This window comes from Taeniopygia guttata, chromosome 1, assembly GCF_048771995.1.
Source record: "Taeniopygia guttata chromosome 1, bTaeGut7.mat, whole genome shotgun sequence".
NCBI classification, from domain to species: domain Eukaryota; kingdom Metazoa; phylum Chordata; class Aves; order Passeriformes; family Estrildidae; genus Taeniopygia; species Taeniopygia guttata.
Window position 1 is genome coordinate 48,630,011 of NC_133024.1, and position 15,765 is coordinate 48,645,775.

At 38.9% G+C, this 15,765-nt stretch overlaps 1 protein-coding gene across 9 annotated transcripts in view; it reads left to right on the top strand.

The window, feature by feature from the left end:
* KLF12 (KLF transcription factor 12) overlaps positions 1–15,765 on the top strand; it is a 234,656-nt gene that overhangs the window by 106,710 nt on the left and 112,181 nt on the right. The gene's annotated exons all lie outside the window — the stretch shown is intronic.

The following is a 15,765-nucleotide window of genomic DNA, read 5'->3' on the forward strand; positions in this document are numbered from 1 at the left end:
GGAGACCAGCATCAGAGCAGGTGGATGCCTGGAAGGCAGTTGTGACCATATGGGAGGCTCATGCTGGAGCAGGATCCTAGCAGGGACCTGTGGACCCATGGAGAGATGAGGCCATGCTGGAGCAGGTTTCCTAGAAGGACTTGTGACCCCCTGGGGGACCCATGTTGGAGCAGACTGTGCCTGAAGGACTGCAACTTGTGGAAGAGTGACCCATGCTGGAGCAGTTTGTGGAGAGCTGTTGCCTGTGGGATGGACCCAGTGAAGAAGTTTGTGGAGGACTGTGTCCTTTGGCAGGGACCCCACACTGAAGCAAGGGATGGACTTTTCTCCCTGAGCAGCAGCAGGAAAAACGAACTGATCGTAACCCACGTTCTCAGTCTCCCTGTGCCACTGCAAGGGAGGAAGTAAAGCTGAGGAATGGGTGGGGGAAAGGTGTTTTTTAGATTTATTTTACATCTCATTATGCTACTCTGATTTTTTTAGTAATCAATTTAGATAATATCCACGGTTTGAACCTGTTTTGCCCATGATGGTATTTGGTGAGTGATCTGTCCTTATCTCAACCCATGAACCCTTCCTTGTATTTATTTTCTCTGCCCTGTCCAGTTGTAGAGGGGAGTGATAAAGAGTGACTTTGGTGGGTGCCTGGCATCGTACAGATTTCCAGTGAGTTTTTATGCTTTAGGTTTTGGTTGGCTTAAAACAAAAATGTTACCAAAAATGCCCCAGCCCCTGCCAAAATCAGGGAAGACCTAAATGGAGTTCATTTTTGAAATAAGAGGTTATTACCATTTTTACCCATGTCTGTCTTCCATGCAGCATTTAAAAGAACGGGTTGCACTTCGTATACCATTACCTGGCATTGTTTTGAAGGCAATGTTCTGTTTCCCAAGAGAGCAGCTGTAATGTAACCCATTGCCTCCCAGACAGCCACATTTACACGTCCAGTTTACAGGTCATCCTTGTATAGGCACAGTAAGGGTTAGTTCTCCCACATACATTTTGTGTCATTACCTTGTCACTCAGTTTTGCAAGTTCATTCTGCAAGTCTTTGTAGATGGATATTGAATATGAATATAAAGAGTCTCTGAAAAGTGGCTTAAAAGCCAGAAATGCCATATGTTGTCTTCTTTAATGGGCTGGGAATACTACATATTAAGTAACGTGACCTTTAGTGCCAGTCTCTTGATGTAATTGGCATCGGTCTTCTCACTTTCGCAACTTCTATATGTCAAGTGGCAAGATCTTTCTTGGCACAGTGCTGCTGAGTGTGAAGCCCTCTTGCCTAGGAAGTGTATTTGTGCATGTTGTGCTTTGGCCGTTACTCCAGCATCTCATTGATTCTAGGCTTGATTGCATGCAAAGTATATTTTTTTTAAAAATCCTTTATGTGTTTACTTTGAAATACAAAATATATCCTTCAGAAGTCATGGGATTATACGTTTTATATCTGGAAAATGCTAATGGGTTTATTGGTTTATTTCTTTAAGTAGATGCACTGTTCTTTGCAAATACACTGTTTGCAAACTCAGTGACATGACAAAGACCATTTTCTGTACAGCTAAATGATGATTGTTTTTCGCTATCTCGTTGTTCTTAATTGGAGTGATATTGAACATAGGATCTGCAGAGATCTTAGTTTGTCTTTTAATTAAAAAATTATACTACTTTTTTTGATCTGCTTACCTGTGCCTGCTGTTCATAAGGGTTCATTTGGATGTAATACAGCTTAAATTAAACATAGTGAGTTTCCACTCTTATTCAGCTTTTTGTCTTTAATTTCTTCAGCTTCTGAAATGTAATCCTTCTTTTCTTCCACATGAAGTTTGTCCTTGGCTTTACCACTCCATCTTTGGGTCCATTTAGTTTGGTGGGGATATTTTTCAAGTCCATAGAGCCTCATTCCTGTGGCACTTCCATGCGAAGGAGGGTTTCTAGAAAGGTAGGGTGGTAGGACAGGCAACATGTTTCCTGCACCCTGCTGGGAACTGAAGTGGAGATTCTGGAGGAAGCAATTCCTCTACACTCCAGGGTCTTGGCTTCCCATGGTGTTGAGGCCCAACTAGTAGGTGTGGGGAATTTAGTAAACCTTGGACTTGGATTGATTATTTCCTTTATGTCATGAATAAGAAAGCATCAGTATTACTTGAAGTGTTCAAGTGCATCTTCCAGAGGAAATGCAGCACTGAGCAGTCACTGGTGACGGTGGAATAATGAGTACAGTCTGTTGCCTTGTTCATTGAGGGTTGTTTGTTATGGGCATGGAACAAATGGAGAGCTTTGCACAAGTGATAGTGTGCAGTCATGTAAATGAAACGCAGGGAAAACATTTTAGGAACAGTGGTACAGTGAAGTCATCTGTGCACGGTCCTGTTGATCCCAGGGAATTACTGACAGAAGGCACCACTGAATGTGAGTTTATGATACAGGAATCTGGCTGCTCAGGCAGATATCAGTGCCCCATTTGCTGCCCTCAGACCCCCACTTCATGTCATTGTCACCATCCCATAGTATATGCCAATACTGCTGCCAGCACACAGCAACAAACTCCCACCTTATTGTTTTCACTGCTCATGGTTGACCTCAAGCTCCTTCTTTATCACCAACAGTAGTATTCCAAGTGCATCAGATTGAGGAATGGATATACAATAGAAATTATTATTTTTTGGGGAGAAGGAGGTGATTTTCAGTCCACCAGTTCCCTGGTGCTGGTGTGCAAGTCCCTATGGCAGCCTGATGCAGGAGCCAAGTTGGGGGCAGGACAGCAGTGGGGTTACTGCCTCTTTTTAATATATTAATATATATTTCAGCTTTTAACATAATTTTGTACTGATGTGATGCACATGTTACTCTTGGTTAAAAAGACCAAGGTGATGACTTAAGTTCTTATCTGGTGGTAGCTAGGCCACTTGTTATTTTATGAGGATTTTCAGCCTGAAGGTCTGTTCTCCAGTATTTATGATTTTAAAGTTTGCATAAAAAGCATATCCCTTTGCTTATTAAGAGTGGTTTTTTTTTTCACTGAAGGGAATAAGATCAAGAAACAAAATAAAGATGTAAAAAGAAAAAAGAGAAAAGGTTGCCTTTTGTTGTTTGAAAATAGATGGTTTTAATTGTTGACTGAACTCAGTGTTACTTCTGGGCAACAGTCAGAGATTTTCTAGGGTCTGTGGAGAGATTTCCACAGATTTATGTGAGCCAGCAGTTCAGAAATAGAGCCTAAATTGCTGTTCACACTCTGGATAGCCTGATAAAATAACTTCCTTTTTAATTTTGAGGTTACAAGGTATTAGAAACATACAGAAAAAAATATAGGAAATATTTTTTATTATGATTTTCTTTATCTGAGAAACTTTAGAGACTTTTCACTAACAGATATAGTTTATACTAGGTAAGAACCAGCAGCAATAGCTTAGTATTTCCTGGAATTATTTTTAAGTCTGTTTTTCCATGAATTTCAAGTTTAGTTCATACTGAAGAGGTTGCCTGTGCTTTTTTGGGCAGGACTCTTAATGATTCTCTTCAAAAGTCTATCATCAGATACTTGGCAACAAAAATTAATGTTGCAATGGAAGCCATTAGGGAGAACGTCTGATTGATCTTCTGTACAAAAGTTATTGGCAGTATGAGATATTGTCAGAGTAAGGAACATTTTCAGCTACATCCTCTGTAATTTTGGTGAAGCAGTCAAAATGCTGTTGTTAATTGTGAACAATGTAACTTTGGAGCTTGGATCCCTCACTCTTCTGGAATCCAGTGGTTCATACCTTAGCAGAGGCTAATTTCTTTCTTCATTTATGTGAAATAAGTAAATTGAATACTATGCACTTGGCTATGTGGGTGTGTTTTGGATGAGATCTTAAAAACTGAGATCCTGTTTATTCTGTGTGGGTGTTAGCGATGCCCCTCTTATGCTCTATGTCATTTGCAAGTTTCTTAGTACCATCTACCCTTTGAGATGACTGCATTTCAGCAGTGTTAAGTGTACATAGTTGCAAAATGTTTGGGGATCCTTCAGGGCAGTCTTCCACGTGAGACTGTCTGTTGCACACATTTATTGTGCCTGTTGCTGTAGTGTTCCACACCATTTGTCATCATTGTTTATTGCATTAGTGATGGTTACTGTGTTAATCACATACTTTCAGAAAGTAATCATCTGTTTAATATTTTGAGCTGGCATGGTTTAAGTTTCATCCGGACTTTTATCATGATGTGAAAAAATTTAGCTGTGAATTGCTCCCTGGCCTTCAGAAAGTGCATTAGTGATTGCTCAGAGCCTTGACCTATCCCTGTTGCTGAAGATATGCAAGACTCCATGGAATAAAAGCCATGCAACATCAGGCGAGTATTCAGTTTTCTGAAAGTCCAGGATTTTACCCTTTTATGTAGCATTTGTGACTCCTCATTTGGAATCCCTCAAAGTCATACAAAATTATCATTTAGAATAATCCAGTTGGGGTGAGTTAGTCCATAATTTGTATTAATACTCAAAGAAAAGCATAATAATAGGTTAATACAGAGGTAATGTGTGGAGCTAAAGACAGCTTGGCCTGCTGGTATTTCCATGGCAACAGAAAGGTCCCTACAGATGTCTTCTTTCTAAACCTGATGCTGTTTATTAAAGGCTGTCTGTAGTACAATCTGTAATTATCATTAGCTAAAGAAAGGTTGTGAACGTGGGTGTACTGCTTCTCTGACTGATTTGTTTAGCAAAGCTTTGAAATACAGTTACAAAAGAATATAAAAAACCTGAGATCATTTAGCAGTTTCTCTCTGTAGGTAAGCTGAGACTTCATTTGAGACTGTTGGCCAGTCCGAGTGAAGTATCCAAACAGCAGTACAAGGATGATAGCTTGAAATGCTGACAAACCCTTTTGGCACTATGATTATTAAAGATAAAAGAACAGGAGAAGCATGCTGGACAAATTATAAAATGCAGAGTTGCAGATAGTAAGGGATGTAATGCACAACAAAATAATGTTTTGTAAATAGCAAAAAGCTTCTGTAAGTAAAGGGAGACGGAGGAAATTTTAAGACTGTTATCTGGGGGAGAAATGGAGAATATAATTGAAGACAGAAGAAGTTGGAATAGTAATCTACCTCTCTTCTGTTTTTACAAAGAAGGTTGATTTGGATAAGTTACTTAGCATGGCTGAAGCTAACAACAAGGTGGAAGGAACACAGGCCAGGAAAAGGAAAGAACAGGTTAAAGATTGCTTTCGAGTTATGAGCATTCAGGTTTGTAAGCTTAAGGTGCAGTTTATTCTTTTCTACCCAAACAACTAATTGAAGCAGTTTTGAGTCCAAGAACAATTACCTTGTAAAAACTATAAAGGACAGGTGGTATCCCAAAAGAGGGCACGTGGAGAGTATGTTCTTAAAAGAGACAAAGAAGGAAGATGTTGTGATTGCAGACCATTCAAACAAATTTGGCAACCATGAAAGCTGCTCAGATGCATAACTCTTCAAAAGCATGTGCTCATGAGTAAGTGTAAACTGATGTTTTATGACAGTTTTATAATGAAGCACATAGACTTTAGGTCTTCTAATTGATTACAGTACTGAAGATAAAGATGTAATGATGGAATGTATTTAGCTTGTGAAATGGCCTTTATGAAGTTTCTGCTTGAGATAGAATGACTTGGTGACACTGTACCTCAGGTGAAAGAGCAGTCCAAATGTTTCTTCTCAATTTCATGAAGGCTCTGACTGGAGTCATATGCAACATCTTAGAAACAATCTGGAAGACGAACAGTGTATATGAAATGATGACTATGTGGATAACTGCAGACATACACAAGCATATGATGTGGATGACTGCAAACAGATTAAATGGTGATGGTAGTCTGTCTAACAGAGGGATCTGGTGGGGTTATCAAATTACAGATGATAGGATGCAGTTGAACATAATCACAGGATGGTTGGGACAGGAAAGCACTTCAGGAGCAGGACCACCCAGAATAGGTTGCTTAAGGCTGTATCCAGTCCCTGTGTGCATATACAAGGATGGAGGCTCCACAACCTTTCCTGGAAACTTGTTCCAGTGATTGATCATCTTGATAGTACAAAAGGGTTTTTTTCTTATGTTTAAATGGAATTTTCTGTGCTTCAGTTAATGCTGTTGCTTCTTGTCCTGCTGGGCACCACTGGGAAAGGCTCCATCTTCTCCACTCCCTCTGATGGGTATTTGTTATAAACATTAAGATCATTCCAAATGCTCTCTCCAGCTCAGAACCAGTTACCCAGCTGTTTCTTCTGGCTTGGAAGAGACATTAGCCAAACATTTCCTTCAGCTGGGAACCGCCACCACGCTGACTTTACTGGAAGGAGTGTCTTCTTCCGACAAGAGACTCCCTTGTTCTCCTCTTGTCCCTGGCAATGACATGAGATGGTACAGAATAAACTTCCATGTCCTGGCTGTGCCCCTTCCCTGCTACTGCAGAAATTAACCCTGTCTTGGCCAGAACCAAGACGGCAAAGCCTGTGAACTTCCAGCTGGACTGCAAGCATTCTAGAAGACCAGATTAAAATTGGTAAGCTGGAGGTGAGATCTAGAATCATTTAAGAGAAAGATCAGTACAGAAAAATAACAAATAATTTTAGACTGGGGAATGAAGTCACTAAATGCGTAGGATAAACTAACTGGACAGAATAAGTCTGATGGATAAACATTTTTTTAGTCAAGAAAGGAGAAAAAAGGGCAGCATCTAAATTTTTTAAAAGGCTGTTTGTAGGCAGCAAAATAGCTGTTCCATATTCTCTGAGAGTATGATGAGAAAGTTTAGTTTTCCCAGGAAAAACCATATAACTTTGATGATAGCTAAGCACTCTTAACAGGTTCTGAGGCTGTAAAACCTTAGTTTTCAAAGTTTTAATGTTAAGTTGAACAAACCTTTCTAAACCTATCTGATTCAACTTCTAGGACGACAAAAGTCATTAGTTTCTGCCGTATTATCGTGTGCAATCTTACATTTCTGTGCTGCTTTGAATGTGCTGTAGGATGTGGCCTGTCATTGTTACATTAGAATTTGCCTGGTTTTCAGTTCGGAACTGTAGCAAATGTGAAAACTTGAGTCAGCTGTCAGAATTAGGGTGACCCTGTAATTCCTGGTAGTGTGCACATGTCTGATTAGGGGTCAACTCTGTTATTACTAGAGGAAAACATTTAACAGTGGTCCATTTTACAGTGTTAATAAATTATGCCCTCATGAGTTTTGCTCATTTGTTTGCCTAGAACTGACATTTAAAATTGTAGCTCAGTCAGAAGATGTTAGTTGATATTCATGGTAAGGTTCACATCTGCATTTGAAATTTAGTGATTTTGGCAGCTAGGTAAACAGCAAGTAAGAGGGGTGGAGAAATGCGGCAAATAGATTTGTGAAATTATTTTTTATAATAATATCTTGCATGAATAATATGGTACAGTGCTCTTCTGTTCATATTGATAGAGAGGCATTTTGCATATGTGTGGTACAAGATCTCAACGGAGATGTGAGCAAGAATATACCACACCAATAACAGAAAATCTGCTAAAAACAGAGGGACGTCTCTGTGTACCTTAAGATGAACATATCAGCCTTTGATTTCTTGCTAGTCTGTCTCAGCAGTTTGCCAGTGCCTAATCAGTGTTTGAAACTTTCCAAAAATGAAAGAGAAATTCTGACTGCTTCTAAAACGTTTAAAATAAAAAGTAACTCAAACACAAAAGACAGAAGTTGCATACAATTGAGCCTTCGTCTTCTTTTTCTTTTTGATAATCATTTTAGCATCTCCTGAAGATTATTTTATTGATTATTAAGTTAATTGCAAATTATTTCTGGGTTAGTGTCTGTGGGGAGAAGAGAAAAGCAGTGGTCTTGCAAACACGGGGCTATTCTTGAGCCTTGTGAACCTAGAGCATTTTGATTCACTTATTTTCTCTGAGCCTTACAACTATTTTGTGCTATTAATTGCTGTTATTAATTTTTGCAATTATTAATTGCCTTAATTGCAGGGAGATTCCTGGGGGGTTGTCTATTTTATTTGAATTAGACAATGATGGTTGCACAGTTCTAGAAGTGTGAAAGCAGAGATCCTGATGTACTTGCTTGAGGCTAGTCAGTCTCCGAGTTGAATGATAAGCTGATGCATTTACTTTTTAACCATATCTCATTCTGAATACACTTTCTTAATGTTGTAAGGGCTACTAGTTTTTAATAAAAAATGAAAACAAAAACCCAAGACTTTATTTTTAAAGCTTTTATTTGTAAATTAAATGAAAGAGGTGCTTGCCTCAGCCTCTATGCTTTATGCAAGCATAGATAAAGTGACTAGTGCAGGTATAATCTCTGGCATCTGTAGATGAGGTGAGTAACATAATGCAATTAATACAGTCCTTCCTTCCCTAGTGGTTTGCAGTGGGAGTTTGGATTTTGCATTGTCTTGGGATGTAGAAAATTCTGTCACAAGACCCGAACCCCTTCTGGTAGGAGCTTGTCCTGTTCCTGACTCCCTACGCCTGAAAGAAATCCTGTCCTTTATTCTGTTGACTACTCAGTGCAAAAGCATGTCTATATTTGACCACATAACTCTTTGAGTTTATTTTCCAAGTGTTCTTCAGCAAAAGAGTGGCTAAATCCATATTGATTTCAGCTCCCCATAGCTTCCATCAGGTACAGAAGGGTGCAGGAGGGCTTTTCTGAAGAATTTTTGTGTCTCAAAGCTCTACATGACCAAATCCAAGGTATTTGAATGTGACATGATGTGTTATATTGCTTGCTTGTACATTTCAGGTGTCAGAGAAGTATATGGGTTTTGTGCCCTGTTGTTTGTCCCACTCATAATTGCAATCAGAAAAGGGCAGTGATATATTTGGTCTGCCTGTTAACATCAGTGTGAAGTTCGCATTTTCTTCTCTGTCAAAGTTACAAACATCTAGCAGTGCTACAGTGGAAGCAGTGCTGGAGTGAACTGGGGGATCTTAGACACTGTGGGTTTGTGGACACTTTCAAGTCTTTTATTAAATAATCTTTGAAAACTAAAATACTATGACGGGCATCGTGTTTCACCCAATTCTGATCTGCTGTTGTGTTTTAAATACTTAAAGCAACATGGTCACTGCTTGCAACTCAAAACACAAACTGAAGAAATCCCAGCGTTTTTCTTCCGTGCTGCGTGCTGCTCTTTTGCAGGCTCTATGCATGTCCAAATCAGAGAGCCGCTGCTTGGCATATCACTCTTCCCTGGGTCATTTAAGGTAACTGCTTAGCTTCAAGTGTTGCAAAGAAAGTGAACTTCATACACTTGCATTTAGAAGCTTAGATAATTTCAAAGTTGGTTGGAGACAAGCTTGATTTTAAGATACCTTCCTGTAGCAGTCATTGTAATAGGTTTTTGAATGGTGTCAAACTGCAAGGCAGCTGTTACCCGAAAGAACTGTGTTTATTGCTGCTGGAAAGTAGTAGTGAAAAGGACTTTGAAAGGAAATTGATAGTTAGCCAGCAAGGGGTCGGATTTGAAAGTGCCTTAACAATGAGGGTGCTCTGGAAAATACGCAAGCTTTAAAGGTGCAGGGAGATAACACTGTCAGTGGGCTTTGCTGCACCGTGTGAGCCTGAGTTCACAATCTAGTTTCTGCAATCATGTTAACTTTGCAATGAGTGGGGTTCTAATGAGTGGTGGGGGGGGGGGGGGGGCGGGGGAAGAAGGAGGAAAGCCCTAAAGGAGTCTGAATTGGAGTATCTGTCATGATACTGCTTTCTTTTAAAAAGAAATTCTGCTTGCTACTGAATAGAAAAAATATGTTTGTGGGTTTGGTTTCTTTCTTTGCTTGCTTACTTGTATTTTTTCAAACTTTCTAGATTGAATGGAGTGTTAGAGGGCCACTTTCTCCTCGTTTTCTGACATCATTTTTGATGTAGAAAAGTTAAGAGACACTATAATGGAAGTGTTTTGGGATTAGATTGCCTTTACAATCAATTTTCTGGATTCTTGGGCTTCTGGATTGTTGGTGCATATGTTTAGTTGAATCCACTCCCCAGGGCATAGGGACTATCTGAAGGTATCTGCTGTTGAATTTTCAGTATTTACATTGTATATTTCCTGACTTCAGATACTAAAATTCATAATCTTTGGGCCATGTCTGTTGCTGTGGTTAGAACATTTGTTTATGCATGCAAAAAAAAAAAAAAAAAAATCCATCAAGAATGTAATCTTAGTTTTTGTGAAGTTTTCAGTTTCAGACTTTTTTTGAAATCAGAATAAAGCCCTGTTGAGTGTTGGTAGTGATTGAAAACAGCTCCTAATTTTTAAATTGGCTTCTCCTTGATGTAGAACTTCTGGTATCAAATTTAATCTCTCTCCTGCTGTCCAGTGGTTGGACTAGCATGTCTGGGAAGAAAGTCTAAGTAAATTTTGGAAGATGTTGCACAACAACATGAATCAGTAATTCTGGACATGAAGGTAGTTTCAGGGGCAGCAGTGGGGAGCTAGTGAGAAGATCATGCTTTTATTATTTAAGTATGGAGTGCAGGGTAGAGCAAGGAGAGGCTGTGATCTCTGTGGGTGGCAAAAGATAATGTTTAATGTGTGGGAATGGCCTTTAGGGACATAGTCTTTATAATGATATCTGATTTAAAACTAAAAATATGACTTGCTGCAGCCCTCTAAGATACCTTGTAATTTGTGCCCTCATGTCTACTCCAAGAGCCACATGATGATGTTTGATAGAAATGGATTTAGCTGCTGTTGTAACTGGCAATGCCATATCTGTTATTTCCCTCAGTCTTTGGCCTTTGTGTCCCCAGATGTCTTTCTGTGGTATCTCCTGTGAATGCAATTCTTGTCCCTCTGTAACTGTAAACCAGAAGGAGTTGGCTGTAGTTACCACTGTTTCTGTCCAGTTCTGGTGTGAAGATAGGAGTAACGTTCTTCCCAGAAACTTCGTTCCATTCCTCAAAACAGCTTAAGTATTTCAGTTACTTCTGAAGTTTCTTCACTTGTCTTTTAATACCTAGTTGAGTAGTGTAGAAGAAATATAAAGCCAGTAAAATTAGGGTCTGTTAGGAAAGGAGATATTTAGATAATATCAAGATGATCAGAAATGTGTGAAGAAACATATGAAGAAAGAAGAATGTAGACCATGCTTGTCTCAGAAGGACTTGTAGATGACTACATGAAAGTGGCTGATGGTTCACTAGAGAGCTGACAATGCTCCCAGTGCAACTCAGGCCTTTGCCGAGGGATGTATCCTGTTGGACAAAACCACATATGTGGGCCGACTCCTAGGAAATAAACTTACAAACTCGCATTAATTACTGACACATTCTCTTTGAAGCCTGCTGGAATACCCAAAGGAACAAACTGATGTAAAATTCATGTCAGAGTTTTCTTTAAATGGATCCTTTCCTAATAACACTGTAAATTCAGTGTATTATGAATGCTGTGTATGGGGGAAGCACATGGATGTATCACAGACGGAACAGAGCTGAGGTGAGGGCATGTCCATATTTCTTACAAGCCCCTTTGGCCAGTAACATTAAGGAAGCAGCACAGGAGTATTTAAGTCATGTTTGAGATTGCCCTACAACCTCTATCTTTGCGAGTTTGGTAATTTTAGGTGTTTAGATTTGTTGTTTTATACTTGCACCTTGTAAAAAGAATGATTAATGCAATTTGCAAGTATAAAAAGCTTTTGGAATTGCGGGTGGTTTGTTTCTGAGTGCTTTTTACCTCTTTAGTTGCGATGATTTCAATAACTGTCTGAAGATTAAACTTCTTTACTTTCTCTGGTGGATAAATCAATGACAGGATCAAACCATTGAAAAGTAGGAGCAGGAGCTGTTTGACCTGTTTTGAAGATTGAGAAAGAACAAAGCTTCTTAGATTTCTTCTGCTTGCACACATTTTTCCTGTTACTTTTTGTGCACCTTTTCATTGATTTCTTTCTCTGTTAGCAGTTCTTGTGCCTTGAGTACCAACTAGCTTTACAGGTTGGAAACTCAGATGTGTCCTACAAACCCTTGGAATATTCTTTGGAAATGCAGTCATTTGGTAATCTCGAAAATTTCTCAAAAATGGAACACATTTTAATACAGAAGCTTTGCAAAGCTATGTTGTGTTTTGTTTCCAGACTTTTTAAGTCTTTGAAGAGTATTGACAGTGCTGTACTTCTTAGTCTCAGCTGTGCCTGAGCTGAGATCGTATTTTGGAATATCTGAAGATATCAGAAATAGGGTTGGTTTGAAGGACAGACTGTTTCAGTTGACTGCAATTTTCCAGAATTTTAAACGGGCAGTGAATTTTCTCTGGGACATACCCCTAGGTTCTGGTGAAGGCCATTTTACTCAGGTAAGTTCATTCTCCTCTAGTGCAAAAATCATGCAGAGGGTTTCTTGGGAAGTTTGTGCCTCTGACTCTTTCCCCTTCCAGTAATCTATGCTGCAGCAGTTGGGAGGCTGGAGCAGAATAACCTTCTGTGGTTAACTGACAGAGAAGAAAGGAATGGAAGGAACCATTATTTTCCTGTCAAGATTTCCTTGAAACAAAGAGGTGTGGAATTATGCATGCTGAGGGGTGTCTTTGGTCCTTTGATTAACAGCAGAGGCCCAATTTCGCCATCAAAAGCATTCTTAATTATAAGCCCTGTTGAAAAGGCTGCTGTGAACATTGAAGAAATGACATTACAGAGCACGTCTGTCTCTGCTTAGGTGATCTGCGAGCATGTTGTGGGAGTATTTTATTAAGAACAGTGGAAATGCACTGAAAGTAAAAGAGGAGACCAGAAATATGTTATTTTTTTCACTTTACTCACAACAGAAAGCATTGCATCTCTGAGGAACTCGAATAGCTGTTCCTGGCTTGGGTGTGAGAAAGCTTACTGCTTTGCTGCCCTAGCAAAGCCTGATATTCTCCCCCTGCAGCTGGTGACATAATGTGTATCACAAGGTCTTCTCAAATAAAAGACATCCATCTTGGTTATTTTATGAGTGTGCTGATTAAAGTGATTTTATTGTAATTACTATGACTAAAAGGCTACAACAGAAGATGGAAATGTTAATTTACAATCTGCTTGCTGACCAAGTGTCATGTGATAATGGATTGGGACAGATTGTGGTTTGCAAATGGACCTGAATATTTGGAGCCACTAATTTGAAGTGGCAGATACGGTGCCATCATGCAGGTTTCAAAAGGGACACGTTTGATTAACTGGCTGCGGTGCAGCAGTGGTTGTGTGACAGGTTGGGTGAGAAGTTATCACCTTTGGTTTTACACTGGTGGTGGCCATGCACATGGAAAAGAAGGAGAGAGGAGAGGGAAGAAGCAGAAAGACAGATGATCAGGGCTTTAAGGTAAATCTCTGCCCTATACTAAGCAGACTGTCCTCCAGACCCACCACAGCACTTACATTTCTAATTTCTCTTAAACAACAGGGATTTACATACTTATCTAGATATGTAGATCAGCTCTTTAATTGCCTCTTAAATATGTATATATAGTCACAGATGCTTTATTTTTCCAGCTGTAGCGTTGGCCCTACTCTTCTTTCAGAGGTCTTATAACTCAGGATGCAAGATATCAGGCACCCGAACTCTGATATTGTGCTAAAAATATCAATGTTTTATAGATGTGTGCTCAGGTGTTTCAGACAGTAACAATGGTGGTAGCCTTACAGCAGTTTGAATGGGTTTTACTGTTTCTGTGGAAATTCTGAAATGGAAAATTCCGTAGCAGAGGAATAATCTTTCCTGAAATCACCCATCCTGGTCTACGTGTCCTGTTAAAAAGATAATCCTAATGTATAAACGTACAAAACAAATTTCTACATATTTTAGTTCTTTATGTATGTTACTGAAACCTCATGTACAGGTTAATTTATTTGTGGTACTGTTGAGTCTTGTTACAGGCTCTTAGTACATGACTGTACTAAAACTTTAATTGTAACTACCTTGAACTAACAGTAAACTAAAAGAATATAGATGAAGTTCTTTTTTTTTGAAAGTGATACTATATTATGGAAAGAATAGCTTGCAGTGCAGAACACCTCGCTGTGTTTGTGTGGTGGTTTTTGAAGTAAATTTTTTCAATTGGTCACTGTAAAAAGTAGTGATGTATCTGATAGCATCATGCCGATTTTTGTGGGTTTAAAAAAAAAAATTACTACTTTTTGTATGATAAGAGTAGAACTTATGTGCAGATTCAGGACAACTGATAAAGGGGTGTTTATGTAGACATCATTGCTTTATAGAGCGATGTATGACATGTTTCTGTGTAGTCCTTTAAATTATGTATGATTTGTAAATGATCAATTACAGTTGTGCTCCAGTGGTGACAGTGGAAAAGAGGAGCAGAAGTAGCCTTGTGGTATTAGGTCTGTTTAACACACTGAAGCATTGTGGTCTGGAAGCAGCAAGTGTGTATTGTATGCTTGGGATTTGTTTCTGGGAAATAGCCATCGCTGTATATTCAGTACAAAAATATTCTTTGCTGAATGTTGTGAGCGGCTACTGAATTTTTGAAGAAGATACAAAAAAATAGGAAGCCAGAACTGAAAAAGGCATCTTAGTGATTGGCCCCTAAGGAGCAGATTCATGAGGACAGCTTGAAATCTATTGGGATTAGAGCTGATGTTATTAGAATTCACTCTTTTCTCTTTTGATCTTTGACAGTATTAGGACAATATTAGACTTTAGGTGGTGTCATAAGCAGAAATTAGTTGGAAATTATCAAACAAAATATTTACTGTAATATTGACAGGAATAGTAATAAAAACTTAACTGGCTAAAAAGGAAGAAAGTGGTGCTCATTAGTGTTTGGTTGTTTTTTTCTAAAGGGTTTCTAAAGGTGAAGAAAAACCAGAAAAAAATAAATACTCAAGTGAATTCTATGTTTCAAAGAGATTTTTCAGTTGTTCTGCAGGTCACTGAGTAGAAACTCTGAATCAAAGAACAGACCTGGCCTCAAAAATTTTGTCTTTATAATACTTGTTTCTATACAGATTAAAAAATTATATCGTATGATTATAAATACGCATATCTATCTGTATACAATAATATTTAAATATTTCAATTTTTATAGTTTATACTTTTTGTATGTGTATCTCTATGTAAATAATAATTCTTGTTCCAGTCTTCCTTTTGGATCCCACAATGAAGTTGGACATTAATATAAACAGATGCATTCTCAGGCTTGAGCTTAGATAAAAACGTTGTCACTTGTTGATAACAGTCTAAAGTCAGAATGAAAAAGATGGAGTAATTTGGTAGGTGGTGGCAAGGCAGATGTTTAAATTATGAGGTGCCTATTTTGGGGTGGCAAAAGTAGTATGCTGTGTTTCTTTGGGATTCTGGATTCCACCATAGTAAACACTAAAGCAATAGCACTGATCTCACCCATTCACTATCCTGAAGTGCATACGATGTGTTTATTGACTTCGTCACATCTCTTAATGCTGAGGCAAAATGTCAGTGGATCTGTTATGATTTTATTAGGATGTCATTTGTGATACAGCTGATATGCCACAGAAAATAGTTGCTGACCTATATGTAATTATCCTGGGACTGAGAGCGCTGCTGTGTGGAAATTTGTGTTCAAGAGACCATGGAGGATGTACCAAAAGCCTAGGTCACTCCTTGAACTAATGCCAGATTTTGAGTTGAGAGGCAAGAGGGGAGGAGGGGCAATAAATCTTGACAATGCACAGCGCTGTTGAAGAGCATGTGTACTGTAGTGCCAAATAAAGATGTTGCACCTCACTGCCATCCCTGTGGGTTTGGAAGGTAGCTGCAG